Here is a 16881-nt window from a genome sequence, read left to right as displayed (position 1 = left end):
GAGGAAGATGGCTCCATCCTCTTCGGGCAGCAACACTCGTCCCCGCTACCAGTACCCTCCCCAGCAGCAGCAGCAGAGGCCGCCCCAGCAGTACCAGCAGCGGCAGCAGCTTCCGCCTCGTCCTCAGCAGCAACAGCAGGCGGGACAGGGTCAGAGGCTTCCAGCGCCTCCGGCTCCACCAGCTCAGAGGCAGGGAGCGCCCACTCCTCCTGCCGGGCAGCAGGCCGCTGCATTTCCTCGAGTGTGCTTCCACTGTGGCGAGCCGGGGCACTACGCCAACGTCTGCCCTCGGAAGGCGCAGGCAGGACAGCAGGGACGTGCAGCTCAGCCCAAGGCCCCAGCTCAGGGCAGGGTGAACCACGTGACGGCCGAGTCAGCGGCCGAGGCTCCCAACGTGGTTATTGGTACGTTCATGGTTAATGCCCATCCTGCTACAGTGCTTTTTGATACTGGTGCTACGCATTCTTTCATCACCCAGTCTTTTGTTGAGCATCATGGCATTCCTACTAGCACATTAAAGAGGTGCATGTTAGTATCTTCACCGGGAGGGCAGTTGAGGTCTCATGTCTTCTGTCCCAGAGTCAGTGTGGCCATAAGGGGGGTAGATTTCAGTGCGAATCTGATGGTGCTAGACACCAAGGGTATTGATGTGATCCTCGGAATGGAGACTCTTGCTAAGTGGGGAGTCCGGATAGATTGTGCTCAGAGGACGGTTCTTCTGTCAGCACGGATGGTCAGGAGGTCACTGTCGGTGCCACAGAGCCTTCTGGATTTCTTCATCAGATGGAGGCTAGACCCACGGATGGTATTCGCGTGGTGTCTGAATTCCCGGATGTCTTTCCGGATGATTTGCCAGGTATGCCGCCTGATCGCGACATTGAGTTTTCTATTGATCTCTTGCCTGGCACAGCTCCTATTGCTAAGAGGCCTATCGTATGGCTCCGGTCGAGCATGAGGAGGTTAAGAAGACTGTCGACGAGTTGCTAGCTACGGGTTATATCCGTCGCAGTTTCTCTCCTTGGGCTTTTCCTGTATTGCTTGTAGAGAAGAAGGATGGTGCGAAGAGGATGTGCGTCGATTATCGGGATCTGAATGCAGTCACTATCAAGAACAAGCATCCATTGCCCGTATTGAGGATCTTTTCGATCAGCTTCAGGGTGCTTGTGTATTCTCGAAGATCGATCTTCGTTCGGGTTATCATCAGCTGAAGATTCGTTCTGAGGATATTCCGAAGACGGCATTCACTTGCAAGTATGGGTTGTACGAGTATACGGTCATGTCCTTTGGCTTGACTAATGCTCCGGCTTTCTTCATGCATCTGATGAACAAGGTTTTCATGGATTATCTGGACACCTTTGTGGTGATATTTATTGATGATATCCTGATATATTCCAAGTCAGAAGCGGAGCATGAGAAGCATCTGAGGCTCGTGTTGCAGAGGCTCAGAGAGCACAAGCTGTATGCCAAGCTTAGCAAGTGCGAGTTCTGGATTGACGAGGTTCCATTCCTCGGTCATGTTATCTCCAAGGGAGGTATTGCTGTGGACCCCGGGAAGGTGAAGGATGTGCTTGACTGGGTTATACCGCAGACGGTAAAGGAAGTCCGCTCTTTTCTGGGCTTAGCAGGTTATTATCGGAGGTTCATCGAGAATTTCTCCAAGATTGCGAAGCCTTTGACTTCCTTGCTAGAGAAGGGTGTGGATTTCTCTTGGACTGATGAGCGTCAGAAGGCCTTCGAGGAGTTGAAGAAGAAGTTGACTACGGCGCCAGTCCTTACTCTGCCAGACCAGAGCAAGAGGTTCACAGTGTATTGTGATGCTTCGAGGGATGGTCTTGGTTGCGTTTTGATGCAGGAAGGCAGAGTGATAGCTTATGCTTCGCGGCAGTTGCGCCGGCACGAGCTAAATTATCCCACTCATGATCTGGAGTTAGTCGCAGTTGTGCATGCTCTGAAGATATGGAGGCATTACTTGTTTGGGCAGAGGTGTGATATTTACACCGATCACAAGAGCCTCAAGTATATTTTCACCCAGAGTGAGCTAAACATGCGGCAGAGAAGATGGCTAGAGTTGGTCAAGGATTATGACCTGGAGATTCACTATCATCCGGGCAAGGCTAATGTTGTAGCAGATGCTCTGAGCAGGAAGAGCTATGTTAACATGGCCGTGGCTTTTCAGATGCTCCGGAGTTATGTGAGGAGTTTGAGCAGTTGAGCCTGGGTTTCTTGCATCATACCTCGGGTACATCGTTCGAGGCAGAACCCACTCTAGAGGCTGAGATCAGGCAGCATCAGAAGGAAGATCAGAAGCTGCAGGAGATTCGTGAGTTGCTCAAGATTGGCAAAGCTCCTCATTTCAGAGAGGATGATCAGGGTACCTTGTGGTACAAGGGTCGTATATGTGTGCCGGATGTGAATGACCTCAGGAAGTTGATTCTGAGTGAGGCTCATGATACCGCATATTCTATCCATCTAGGCAGCACGAAGATGTATTACGATCTGAAGGAACGATTCTGGTGGTATGGGATGAAGCGTTCCGTTGCGGAGTACGTGGCTATCTGCGACACTTGTCAGCGTGTCAAGGCAGAGCATCAGAGGCCAGCAGGGTTATTGCAGCCGTTGAAGATTCCAGAGTGGAAATGGGAGGAAATCACTATGGATTTCATTGTTGGCTTGCCTCGTACTCAGAAAGGGTACAACTCCATATGGGTAGTAGTGGATCGCTTGACGAAGGTTGCTCACTTCATTCCGGTGAACACTACTTACTCCGGCGCTAGACTCGCAGAGTTGTACATCTCCAGGATTGTCTGTCTGCATGGTGTTCCTAAGAAGATTATATCTGATCGAGGATCTCAGTTCACTTCGCGGTTCTAGGAGCAGTTGCACGATTCGTTGGATACGAAGCTGCGCTTCAGTACTGCTTATCACCCTCAGACAGATGGGCAGACAGAGAGAACCAACCAAGTGTTGGAGGATATGCTTCGAGCCTGCGCCATTCAGTATGGTACCAGCTGGGATAAATGCCTGCCGTATGCAGAGTTTTCTTATAACAACAGTTATCAGGCCAGTCTGAAGAAGTCTCCTTTCGAGGCCCTGTATGGTCGGAAGTACAGGACTCCGCTGTATTGGGATCAGATTGGTGAGAGGCAGGTATTTGGTCCAGATATTGTTGAAGAGGCAGAACAGTTGGTACAGCAGGTGCGAGAGAATCTGAGGGTCGCTCAGACTCGTCAGAAGAGCTATGCGGATGTTCGTCGCCGAGATTTGACCTTTGCAGTGGGTGATCATGTATATCTGAAGGTCTCGCCGATGAGAGGAATCCGCAGGTTTAATGTAAGAGGGAAGCTAGCTCCTCGATACATTGGTCTGTTCAAGGTGTTGGAACGGAAAGGTGAGGTGGCATATCGTTTGGAGTTGCCACTCAATCTCTCGGGAGTGCACGATGTGTTCCACGTGTCTCAGCTGAAGAAGTGCTTGAGAGTGCCAGAAGAGCAAGCACCGATAGAAGGGTTAAATGTGCAGGAGGATCTGACCTATATCGAGCATCCGGTAAAGATTCTGGAGACATCTGAGAGAGTTACTAGGAACAAGAAGATCAAGATGTGCCGTGTTCAGTGGAGTCACCACACGGAGGATGAGGCCACTTGGGAGTGAGAAGACGAGCTGAGGAAGACATATCCCGATCTCTTTGCTAGCTAGCCTATCCGAATCTCGGGACGAGATTCCTGTAAGGGGGGTAGGTTTGTAACACCCTAATGTAATTTTCCCAAATTTTAAGGAATTTATTTTGGCTCAAATAAAATTTTCAAGGTTTTTCTAATTTATCCTGCATTTAAAAGAAATTTATAACACGGGAAAATAAAATTTATTATAAGGTCAACATGTTTGTGCATTCATGCTGGTGCATAAGTTTTGTTTGGTTGAGTGCATACAAGTTGAATTCAAATTCGAATTGAATTCCAATAGATTTGAGTGGAAACAGGAAAGTGAGTCAGTCGTTCTCTCTTTTCTCAGTCACTCCTGTAGTTTTTCTATTTTCAGTCATTCCTTTCCTTTCTCTGTCATTCCTTCCTTTCTCAGTAATTCCTTTTCTTTCTCAGTCATTCCTTTCCTTTCTCAGTCGTTCCTTTCCGTTCTCAGTCATTCCCTCAGCCTGACCCCACCTGTCGGCCCCTTCCCCCTCTCCTCCTTCTTCTCCGGCGCTCAACTTCCCCCGAGATCTCCGGCGAGCTTCCTTATTCGGGCCCGCACGCCCAGGGCAGCGCCGCCGCCCTACAAGAGGGAACCCCCTGCGCCCTGGTACCCAGAACCCTAACCCTAGCTCCTGCGTTGCTAAGGATCTCCAGCGCCGCCGCCCCCGTTTCCTCCGCCGCACCACCTCCTCTGCGCCACCGTGGGCACGCCGTTCCCCCGTGCCACGGCCCACGAGAACTTGCGCATCAGCACCGCCTCACCACCCCGGAGCTCCTGAGCCCTTCACCTGCGACCTTGGCCCGCTCCTCAGCCCGAATTATCCCCCGGAGCACCGCCACGGGTAAGACTACCGCCACCGAAATTTCTCGCCGCCGGTGAACCTCACGCTCCCTTGATCCCTCTGCCACCTCCACAGGAGCCCCGGAGCCAATCTACGCCAGCCAAGGACCCCGGTCACCTCGGCATCACCCCTCCCCGCGGAAGCCCGATCCTCTCCGCCGCCGGTCGTCGTCGTCTTTCCCTTTCCACCGCAGCTCCGGCTTCCATCAACCCCTAGGTGAGCTTCCCCTTCGCGCCCTGGTTCTTTTGCACTAGGAGTCGTGGTTCTTAGCTAGCCGCAGAGCCTAGCCCGCGCGCTCGCCGGCGTGGTTTGTCGTGCCGAGCCGCTCTCGCCGTCGTTCCACCCTAACCGGGCTCGAATCCACCTCCTCAAGTGCCTAGCTAGGTTCCCCGCATTGTGCTCTACCTCCTGGGTTTGATCTCGTCGTGAAATGTCCCCGGGAACGCGTGATCGCGTGTCTCCGGCGAGCTCCCGAGCCGCGCCGCCGCGGGCTTGATCGCCGGCGTCTCTTGCCGCCGCCTGTGCTCCCCGACCCAAACCGAGCCGTCCGATCCGAAGTCAGCGGTCGGGATTAGATTCCGCGTACCTCTTCTATCCCAGCCCTCCGATCAAGATCTAGTGGACCGGACCCCCTCGGACAGATCGGACCGTCCGTAAACGGCAATCAGATCGGACCAGTCCGATCCAGATCGGACCGTCCGGACCCCTCTGTTCAGATCGGACCGTCCGAACCGGAATGCGTCCGAACCGTTCGATTTAGATCCAACCGCCCTTATTAGAAGCCGCGTACCCCTTCAGCCGTGGCAGTTTTGTTAAAGAGCCCCTAAGTTTCCTTAGAATCAACCCGCGGTCCATTTTAATTCAAGAGTAATTGCAGTCCAGCCCTGTTTTATTCGTTTAGACCCCTGCGCTTTCGGGTTTTAGTAACCGTAGTCCAGCTTAGGGTTTTTAGCTAGTTAGTCCCTGTGTCCAGGGTTTAATTACGTTTAAGTCCTCGGTTTTTGTCCAGAAGCCCCTGGTTTCCTATTTTTCTCGCAAATAGGTCCCTGGATTTTGTTTTAAGCGCAGTTTTCGCGTTTTAGCTCCGTTTTAAGCGTTCTTTATATCCACGCGATCGTTGTAATGCGTAGATTAGTTCTAGGCTAGTTTCATGTGCTGTTCTGTTGTATTGGTGTACTGTTTTCTTATAGTTTGTTCTTGTTATGCATGTGTGTATGTGTGGGCTATGTTTGATGATCGTGAGTAGACGCGGAGCCTTTGGACCAGTACCAGGAGCAGCCGTCTTCCGAGCAGTTCGAGCAGCAGCCGGGAGAGTACGAGGAAGGCAAGTATAGCATGAACCTCCTATCACTTTTAAATACAATTTCATACTGCATTTAAATTCTGTATGCCTATAAGGATTTCCTAGCCACTTTATATCCTATATATATATATCCTTTGGGTTGCATTGTGGTTAGTTGTGCTAGGTTGCTGCGCTATAACACACTTGGTCCTTTTTAATTAATTTGTTAATGGTTATATGCAACTTAATTCTGGAGCCGACCCTCTGTGCTGTGTGCTTGAGTGGTTTGTGCGTCCTTAAAAGATGTTTTTGTTAGAAACATGGTTTAGGGGGCCAGCACGGTGCTTAGTGCTTGGTTGGCCACTCTCCCTAAGGACCGGTTCATAGAGCGACAACCTGGGACAACCGCGCAACCACAAGACTGGAATGGGACGGTCTTGACTTACTAATTAGGTCATTTTGGTTCGGGAGTAACTTACCTGCGTGGGCAAGAGGGGTGGTAAGCTTCAATGGTCCCTGCTCCTCCGGCTTGGTCTGTGCTGTGTGTCTTGTACCCCCGGAGGTGGGCCCCATCGTTGCTGATCCAGAATCCTTAGCGGTTACACCTTACCAACGTGATTCTTTGTAACGGTCTCGTAGTGTGCTTGCTAGCCATCTCACCTAAGGAAGTGTGATGAATAACTAGCGTAGCTCACGACTTGTGGGTAAAGTTGTGCAACCTCTCGAGAGTGTAAAACTGATATATCAGCTGTGCTCACAGTCATGAGCGGCCCAGATCCTCCTTTTGATTAGTGGGGTTATCAACCTTTGACGAGGGCGATTCCCCGGGTGGTTGGTTTGGGTGGATCTCAGTAGTTCTTAATTAATATTGGTTAATTCTTATGCAATTTGGGTTATGGTAATTCATCCACTTGTAGTAATTAGCTTTAATAAAATTTGCCAAGACTAAAAACTAATGCAGTTGAGTCAGCTAACTTTAGAGCCTCATGCTCGTGTTATACTTGTTGAGTACGAGTTTGTACTCACACTTGCCTCTCTACTCTTCTGTTCTATTTTGGATATCTTCGACTGCTGCTCAGTGCCCGGCAACGTGGAGGACTACGTCAGCGGCTTTGACGACTTCTAGGCGTTTGTCTCCCAGTCGACGTCCCTGTGGCGCCCCGCTCTTCATGTATTTCTTTTACGCTTCCGCAACTCTTGAACCGATTCTTGATTCGGTTGTAATAAAATAATTCATTTATGATTCATTTACGATTTATATTAACATTAATCGTGACATGTGTTGTGATATCTTGATGATCTGTTGTATATATGCGTGACTTGATCCTGGCGCATATATGATTGCTCGATTTATGTTCTTATAAATCGGGTGTGACATGAGGCTAGAGTTGATTGGACCAGAAACTCACCGAAAATCACTCCTGGTGCATCCTCTGCCTCTTCAGCATGCACATGGTTCACCTTTGCCTTGCCGAAGGACTGCTGCTGGCTCCTAGCTGGTGCTGTACGGTTGGTTCCCGTCGGCTGCTTTGGTCCTTGAACAGAGCTGGAGAAAATAGAAGGGGCTGGCTGATTGAGATACGGACAGTTGGCCCTGTAGTGTCCGACTTCGCGGCAGTGGAAATAGGCCTTCACATTGGTCACTTGACTTCCGCCAGTCGGTTGGGTGCGGGAGGTATTCTGGGTCTGCATAATAGGAGCTGACTGGGCTGGCTTCTGGAAAGAACCGGGGTGCGTTTTGAATGAGGTTGTACCCTGGCTCCTCTGGCCTGAGTGAGCCGGGTACTGAGTCTTCTGGAACTTCTCCATCTGCTGGGGTTTCTTGCTTTCAAACCGTCGTTTGCGCTCACTGAGTTCTGACTTCCTATTTCTCTCAGTGGTGATAGCCCTGTTGATCAAGGCATTAAAGTCACTGTGGGTGGTGACTTCAACCAAGGTCCTGATTTCAGGGTTTAGCCCACCAAGAAAAGCTTCTTGCTTCTTCTCGTCATCATTGATATCCTCTGGTGCATAACGAGACAACTCTGTGAACTTATGAAGAAACTCCATCACATTTATTCCACCTTGACGAAGCTTTCTGAACTCATCCCTCTTGAGCTTCATAACACTGCTGGGAATGTGATGTTCTCTGAAGATCTTGACAAAGTCAGCCCATACCATCTCGTTAGCGTTTTCATTTATTTCCCGATAACTCTGCCACCAAGCAAGGGCTGGTCCCCTTAAATATTGTACTGCGAGCAAAACTTTGTCTCTGTCATCTGCATGGACCACCTCGAGCTTCATTTCAATCTCTCGCAGCCAATCATCTGCCTCAATAGGGTTATCAGATCCTCCAAACTTAGGTGGCTTTAAGCGGTTGAAATCTGCAATTCTGCTGCCATTGCCATGATGCATTGCAGGTCTATTGTTGCCAGGATTGCCTTGAGCTTGAGCTGTGAGAGTGGTCACAAGAACTTGAAGGAGTTGGTTCTGCTGCTGCAGTATGGCTGCCAGATCAATGGGTGCTGGGGCATGGGGAGGTGGCGGCGGTGGGTGTCCATTTTCTGGTGCTCCTGGAGCTACGTTCAAAGGGGCCTGGTTTCTCGGGTTGACCTCATCACCATCTTCCTGAGCATGGAGTCCCTGGACTCGACTCGAACGACGGGACATCTATGGTCAAGGAGGGATAAGGTACGATTAGGTGGTTCTCCTAATTTATTACTAGGGTAGATTTGCATATATATATATATATATAAAATAGCACACAACACAAACAAATCATTCAAGCACCAAGCATTCATTCAAACAAGAAGGGATACATGACACGACGGATTACAATAACGCGGCTCGACTTTTAAGGGTCGGCCGGGACGACTCGACTACTGCACTCTACAACACGGTCTTCGGGGTCACTGTTTCCGGGATCTCGGGGAGACGCGGGAGGCGTGGGCGGCACTGATTCGCAAATCCTCCTGCGCGGTTGGGACAAAGGGTATAGTGGGATCCCCTCCAGGATTGGTGACTCAGCGGGAGTCTTGGGATGGTGTCCTTTACGCTTGGCGCGATCTACTAGGTAGACACCTCTAAGAAGCTAGCTATGGTGGTCTGCCTGCTCCCTAAGGTTTTCTTCGGCCACGGCGAGGCGGCTTTCAGCTCCAGCCGCTCGGGCTTCTGCTTGAGCTAAGGCCAGCTTAGCCTTATGCCAACGGGACTCCGCTCCCTCAGCACGCTGGGTTAAATCTCTCACACGCTGATGCAGTTGGTCGCACAAATCGTCGAGGCTAAGCAAATAGCCAGACATAGCGACAACTGTGGGGTTCTTCTCTGTCCCTGCGGGACTTTCCAGGTTGCGGATCCTCACCGCCCAAGCAGGACGGCTACGGTCCAACGGTGGAAAGTACTTCATGGGAGTGGAACCCAAGTGCCATTCGAACATCTGGCACAGGTACCGCAGTGCCTTGCGAGCTGCAAGTTGAATGGTGTCACGCATACGGGCTCCAGTGGCGGTGACGCTCCATGGTTGCATCTCCAAGTATTTGTCATTAGCGCCAATATGGATGGTAACCTCACAGCTTTCGGTGCCATGCTCCATGAACTCGCGACCCACGTACTCCGGTAGTTCCGGAATACCTCGTCGCACCGTGGCAGCATAAAGCACCCTGGGGAATCCATCTTCGTTGATGCAGTAGGTGGTGGTCCAGTCATGCGCCATCTAACTTACAAAGGTAGGGTTAGCATGATAAGGATAAAGTTTTAAGGAGTAATAGGGCTTCAAGGATTGACCATCCTAGGGCTCCTACGGTCATCGTTCCTACCGGTTCGTGTCCTACAGCCAAGCATGGCTCTGATACCACTTGAAACGCCCCGGTCTAAACAACCAGAGCTAATCATGTATTTAAACACCAGAAAAACAGTCCCTGGTGAAAATACATTACACAAGTGGTGCCACAGTCATATACAGCTTTATTTAATACTTTCGATTACAATAATAATATAAACTAGGAATACAACAGTAGCCGTGATAAATGCAAAGGTAAACTCTTCATCTGACATGGTGGCTTCTACTACAACGGCACCACTCCAGACTTGGGTATAGGGCACGAACTACTCGCCTTCCTCAGGCACAAAATCAGGATCCTCTGCAAAAAGTCATAAACGGGTGAGTACAAAAGTACTCAGCAAGTTCCACCTCACCCTACGGGAGGGGAAATGACATGCACGATGCACATTAAGCACAAAGCATTAGTAATGCAACTTATGGTATGCAACTCTTCCTGACACAACCCACAGTAGGTAGCTCACTAGTTGTCAGGACCACACCGTAGCCTGTCCATTCCGTGGACACGGACCATTCGAATGGATTCTACACTCTGCAGAGGTTGTACACTGTACCCACAAGCTCGACTGCCCGAACGGACAACCGACATAGCCGACACCCAGCCGTGGTGTCACACCTGATTTATAAGAACATAAATCGAGCAATCATATATGCGCCAGGATCAAGTCACGCATATATACAACAGATTATCAAGATATCACAACACATGTCACGAATAAAAGCGTATAAAATTATGAAATGAATATCTTTATTACAACCGAATCAAGAATCGGTTCAAGAGTTGCGGAAGCGTAAAATGAATACATGAAGAGCAGGGCGCCACAGGGACGTCGACTGGGAGACAAACGCCTAGAAGTCGTCGAAGCCGCTAACGTAGTCCTCCACGCCGCCTGGTACTGAGCAGCAGTCGAAGATGTCCGGAATAGAGCAGAAGAGAGGAAGAGGCAAGTGTGAGTACAAACTAGTACTCAACAAGTATAACACAAACTATGAGGCTCTAGGCTAGCTGACTCAACTGCATTAGCTTTTAGTCTTGGCAAATTTTATTAAAACTATTTACTATAAATGGATGAATTACCATAACCCAATTGCATAAGAAATTAATCAGTATTAATTAAGAACTACTGAGAAACATCCAAACCACAACCACCCGGGGAATCTCCCTAATCAAAAGTTGATAACCCCACTATTCAGACGGAGGATCTGGGCCGCTCATGACTGTGAGCACAGCTGATATATCAGTTTTACACTCTCGAGAGGTTGCACAACTTTACCCACAAGTCGTGGGCTACGCTAGTTGTTCATCACACTTCCTTAGGTGAGATGGCTAGCAAGCACACTACGAGACCGTTACAAAGGATCACATTGGTAAGGTGTAACCGCTAAGTATTCTGGATCAGCGACGATGGGGCCCACCTCCGGGGATACAAGACACACAGCACAGACCAAGCCGGAGGAGCAGGGACCACTGAAGCCTACCACCCCTCTTGCCCACGCAGGTAAGTTACTCCCGAACCAAAATGACCTAATTAATAAGTCAAGACCGTCCCATTCCAGTCTTGTGGTTGCGCGGTTGTCCCAGGTTGTCGCTCTATGAACCGGTCCTTATGGAGAGTGGCCAACCAAGCACTAAGCACCGTGCTGGCCCCCTAAACCATGTTTCTAATAAAAACATCTTTTAAGGACGCACAAACCACTCAAGCACACAGCACAGAGGGTCGGCTCCAGAATTAAGTTGCATAAGATCATTAACAAATTAATTAAAAAGGACCAGGTGTGTTATAGCGCAGCAACCTAGCACAACTAACCAAAATGCAACCCAAAGGATATATATAAAGGATATAAAGTGGCTAGGAAAGTCCTTATAGGCATACAGTATTAAAATGCAGTATGAAATTGTATTTAAAAGTGATAGGGGGTTCATGTTATACTTGCCTTCCTCAAAGTTCTCCTGCTGCTGCTCAAAAGCTTCAGAAGATGGTGGCTCCTGGTACTGGTCCAAAGGCTCCGCGTCTACTCACGATCATCAAGCATAGTCCACACATACACACATGCACAACCATAACATACTATAAGAAAACAGTACACCAACACAATAGAACAGCACACAAAACTGGCCTAGAACTATTCTACACATTACAACGATCGCGTGGATATAAAGAACACCTAAAACGGAGCTAAGACGCGAAATCTACGCTTAAAACAAGGTCCAGGGACTAAACTGCGAAAAAATAGAACTTCCAGGGGATTCTGGGCTAAAACCAGGGATCTAAACGTAATTAAACTATAGACACAGGGGCTAGCACGTGAAAACACCGGAAATGGACTGTGGGTACTAATTCCAGGAAGCTCAGGGGTCAAAATGGAAGGAAAGGACCTGCCTGCGAATACTTTTGAACTAGAGATGGACTGCGGGTTAATTCCTCAAAAGGGCAGGGGCTCTTTAACAAAATCACCATGGCTGAAGGGGGTATCTTCTAATCTGGGCGGTTGGATCTGAATCGCACGGTTTGGATGCATTCCGGTCGGACGGTCCGATCTGAACAGCGGGGTTCGGACGGTCCGATCTGGATCGGACTGGTCCGATCTGGTTGGGCTCGCGGGGACGGCGGGTCTGCACGGCGGCTCGGGCAAAGGGCAACGCCGGCGAGCGGCGTTCTGGGCGCTATGGTTAACTAATGCCTATGACTTCTGGTGCAAAAGGACCAGGGGTAGGAGGCGAGGCTCACCGAGGGCCGTGAAGGCCGGAGACGCGACGGAGTGAGGAAGACGAGACGTCCGGCGGCGGAGAGGATCGGGCTCCCGCAGGGATGGGTGATGCCGAGGTGGCCGGGGTCCTTGGCTGGCATAGATCGGCTCCAGGGACTCCTGTGGAGGTGATCAGAGGGTCAAGACGGGTCGGGATGCAACGACGGCGAGGAATTCCGACGGCGGAGCAGCTCACCGGAGAAGGTTTCCTCGGAAAATTCGGTCGATGCCGAGGCGTAGGGCTTCGATGCTGGCCTCTTGGAGCTTCGGGATGGCGAGGGGAAGCTTTTGCGAGTGATGTGGTGGTCCGGGGTGAAACGGAATGGCCGGTCGACGGTGAGGCCGAGGCGTCTGCGCGGCGGAGGGAAGAAGGAGGCGGCGGCGCTGCGGGTCTCCAAGGGTGCTGCTGCGGCTAAGTTTAGGGTTCTAGGGCGCGGAACCTTCTTGTAGGGCAGCGGCGCGGCCTTGGCGTGCGGGCCCAGAGAGAGAGGCTCGCCGGGGATCTCGGGAAGGAGTTGCGCCGGAGAAGAAAGGGGAGGGAGAAGGGGCCGACAGGTGGGGTCAGGCTGAGGGAATGACTGAGAATAGAAGGAATGACTGAGAACAGAAGGAATGACTCAGAATAGAAAGGAATGACTGAGAAAAGAAAGAATGACTGAGAAAAGAAAGAATGACTGACCCACCTTATTGTTTCCCTCCTTTACTTTTCCCGCACCAACTCAAACCTATTTGAATTCAACTCAAATTTGAATTCAACCCCTATGCACTCAACCAAATATAACTTATGCACCAGCATGAATGCACAAACATGTTGAACCTAAGATAAATTTTAATTCTTTGTGAATTAAATTACTTTAAATGCAAGGTAAATTAGAGAAAACTCTGGAAAATTTTATTTAAGCCCAAACAAATTCATTAAAATTAGGGAAAATTACATCAGGGTGTTACACGTGGTCACGCCCCAGCCCGGCCGCACAAACCCTCGGGCCCTGACCCCAATGGTCTATACCCGTGAACCATCCCTGCGACCGTCAGGCTAACCAGTGGGATTAGGCTAAGTCCGGCCCATAACGGAACCTGTGGTCGTACTAAAGTAAGCTAGGTGAGATGTCAAAACAACTCGATCCTTATGGTTCACCAGGGCAGCAACCATTCCTCAACATGTCAACTCGAGCCTACCTCCACGGTAGCGCTCACCTGCCAGTCTACCACCACGGTAGCGCCGGCTCCAGCATACCCAGCTGCCCTAGCCTCAGCCAAAACCCTTCATATCCTAGTCTCAACTCTGGATATGCACAACTACTCACATGCATGTATGAGCACACTCAATCACTTAAGCACCGGTATATGTAATCAATCCTAAACCAGAGCTACAACTAGACGTCCTCACATGGATGCAACCGCTCACGTAGGGGTCGATGAAACTTGCCTTCGCTTACATACGCGTCGGCAGCGGCGGCTTCCTGCTCGCGGTACGGGTCTTCTGGTTCCGGCCCGCTGTGCTGGCCTTCGTACTCCTTGGTCGGCTCCTCCTCGATCACTCCGTGATCTACGGCGGAAACGGCACAACCGGCAAACAAACACAAGCAAGCTATAAAATAAGCTCAAATGGAGATGAAAATAGGAGGAATAGATAGTATATGATTTGAGGAGAGTTTAGGAAAAAGAGTTATATGAAAAGGAGTTGATACGAAGGAGATATTGGGTTTACAGCATTGGTTGGTGTTTATATAGAACGATTTGGATTAGGTGCTCACGGCCTGGTGGGTGTTTTGGGCCTTTATTAGTATTGCGGAGGTAACGACCGGGGAGCTGCCTGCCATCTCACCTTGGCGTGGAACAGCTCGAGGAAGAGGCTCAACTGTTGGGCCTTCGTCTCGTGAGTGAACTGGGCTAGTGAGAAGTGGTTTAGCTAGCGAAGTGAAACGGCTCGGTGTGCTTGGGCTGATGATGGAGCTCATCACGGCCTCGCTCCTTTTATAGGCGAGGAGAGCAGCAGCGGCGTCCCACAGGGACCGGTGACAGCGTGGGCTGCGGCAGCTCGCCGTCAACTCAAACAGTGGCAGCACTGAAGGCGCGAGCGTCGAGGCGGCAAAGCCGGCGAGGACGCTGCAGCGGCGTGGGCGAGGTGGGGACGCGGAGGTGGGCGGCACGGCGTGGTGCCGACGGCAGTGCGCGGTCCCGTCGTGGGGCCGGCATGTCGCGCGTGCGTGAGTGAAAGCGAGCGCGGGTGGGGACGGCAGGGAGGGGCGTCGGCTTCCTTTATAAATGAGGTGAGGCGGTTCGCGCGGCGGAAAAATATCTCGGCCGGCGCTGTGTGCGACGACCCTGATTTATGGCGAGTTGGAGCCTACCAACAGATGAATCACAACCTATATACTAAGTACTCAAGTTTAACCAGGAGACTAACACTTACCTTATTGGAGCGACAAAGTCACAAAGGAACGCACACCTTTAAGTGGCTAGTCCAGCACTCGCCCTTCTAGCCTTACCACAACTTATCTACCTTGCTCATAAGTGGATGACATGGCAAAGGGGGGGTTCTATTTATAGGTCAAGGGAAGTCATGGTATTAGGACAAGTATCCCCTTTCTAGAGAATTCCAAAATATCCTAGCATTTTCAAAATTTTACTTATTACTAATTCTAGAGTATTCCTTGAAAATATCTCACTTTTGCTTAATGGAGAAGCAACTAGAGGGTTGACTTGAGAATATCCCACTCTTGCTTAATGGAGAAGGAACTAGAGGGTTGCCTTGAAAATATCTCACTTTTGCTTAATGGAGAAGGAACTAGAGTGTTACCTTGAAAATATCCCACTCTTACTTAATGGAGAAGGAACTAGAGTGTTGTTTTGCATTTCTTTCAATAGTGATGAAAATTGGGATGTTACAATACAACCATTCGTTGCAAAGATAAGGTGAGCTTGTTTCTATGTATTCTTTTTAGTTATTTTGAGAGTAGATTTCTACCTAAAGATATTATTATAATTAGGAACCATGGAGAGGATGAAGAAATACAAGAAGGAAGGAATGGAGGTGAAGAGGGCCAGCATTGGGCGTCTAAGCCAATTGGAGGCCCAAAACAACTCAAGTTCGAGTCCACCTCGGAGTCCTGGAACAGTCCGCCTTAGATTGGATGCCCAGGCCACATATGGAGCCTGATGTTGATGTTATATATGTATGGAAAAATAATTTGATAGAGTTTCCAATGGAACCAGTCCCACATCAAAATTCGTTCGGAGTCATCGGTAATCGTCGAAACAAGTTGACATTTAGAATCTGTCTTGGTGTTGCGTCACCGTATTTTGGCCTTTGGGCCATGTATCATGTTGGAGTCCATTAGGGTGCGTCCAGGGGTCTTTCCATGACCCTAGAGTCTTCATAAACAGCTACACCCCACTACTAGGATTTAGGTTTTGCTTAGAATCAATCTATCATCGTACAGTCATCGTTCATCAGTCTATGACACCCAAACTTTGTGAGCTTAATCATTCACTTGCAATTTTGTTGCATTCTTCTTTGTTCTTGCTTGTGTTTTTCAATTCACAGGCAAGGATTAGCCTTCATGGAGAGGTCAACCGGGCAGCGCACGGTTGATAACCAAGAGACAACGTTGTGCTTCGATTGCGGGCTCGGGTCTTGTTGATCAGAAGCCGAATCACTTGTGTTGGGTTGTCGACAAATAGATAGTTATCCTCCTGATGAAAGATCGGCCACTCTCGCATTCCCGTTAACGATGATTTCAATTGGTGGAGACTCCCACCAGAAATGGAAGCTCTGATATCACTTGATGTAGCACTGGCCCGATCTTTCGATAGATATGGTAATTTCGATTGGTGGAGACTCGACGTTGGCGATCCGGGCTTCTAATCAGACATGATTCGAATCCCTGCAACCGTTATACTGCTGCTTTGTTGGTTATCAACCAAGCACAACTTCATTGACCTCGCCAAGAAGGCTTTTCCCTGCAAGCGAATCGAAAAACACAAGCAAGAAAGGATAAATATGCAATCTGAAATTGCAGATGTGTATGGAACAAAAATGAATATGGGGTTCAAGCTCTAAAAATAAAAGGACTAATCACCACAGTGGTGTTGAACAAGAATGGGGTCCCTGATTCACAGCAAAAGAATTCAATGTCACAGTTACAATGAAAGATGTCTGTTTCTCGATGGAAAACTAGAACTAAACAAAACCCCAAACCCTAATGTGGTGGCAGCTACTGAGTTTATGCCCAAGAAGGACGAAGCTAGGGTTGGGGGCAACCAGGGGGGCGCCCACAACATGGGCTTAAGGCCCGACACGATACAAAGGCAATGAAGGCCCAAAACTGGTGACACAACACTTTATCCTGGACACACAGAATGATCCATGAATCTTCTAGAGGTTTGACTAGAACCATGTGACGCTCTGAAAATTTACTTAATAAAATCATGCGCTTGAGTAATTCGGTTCGACGTCAAAACCCTAACCCTAACCGGATCGCTGTTCCGCATCGCTCG

The sequence above is a fragment of the Panicum hallii genome, chromosome 1 (assembly GCF_002211085.1).
Source record: "Panicum hallii strain FIL2 chromosome 1, PHallii_v3.1, whole genome shotgun sequence".
Classification (NCBI taxonomy): Eukaryota; Viridiplantae; Streptophyta; class Magnoliopsida; order Poales; family Poaceae; genus Panicum; species Panicum hallii.
This window is presented reverse-complemented; position numbering follows the sequence as displayed.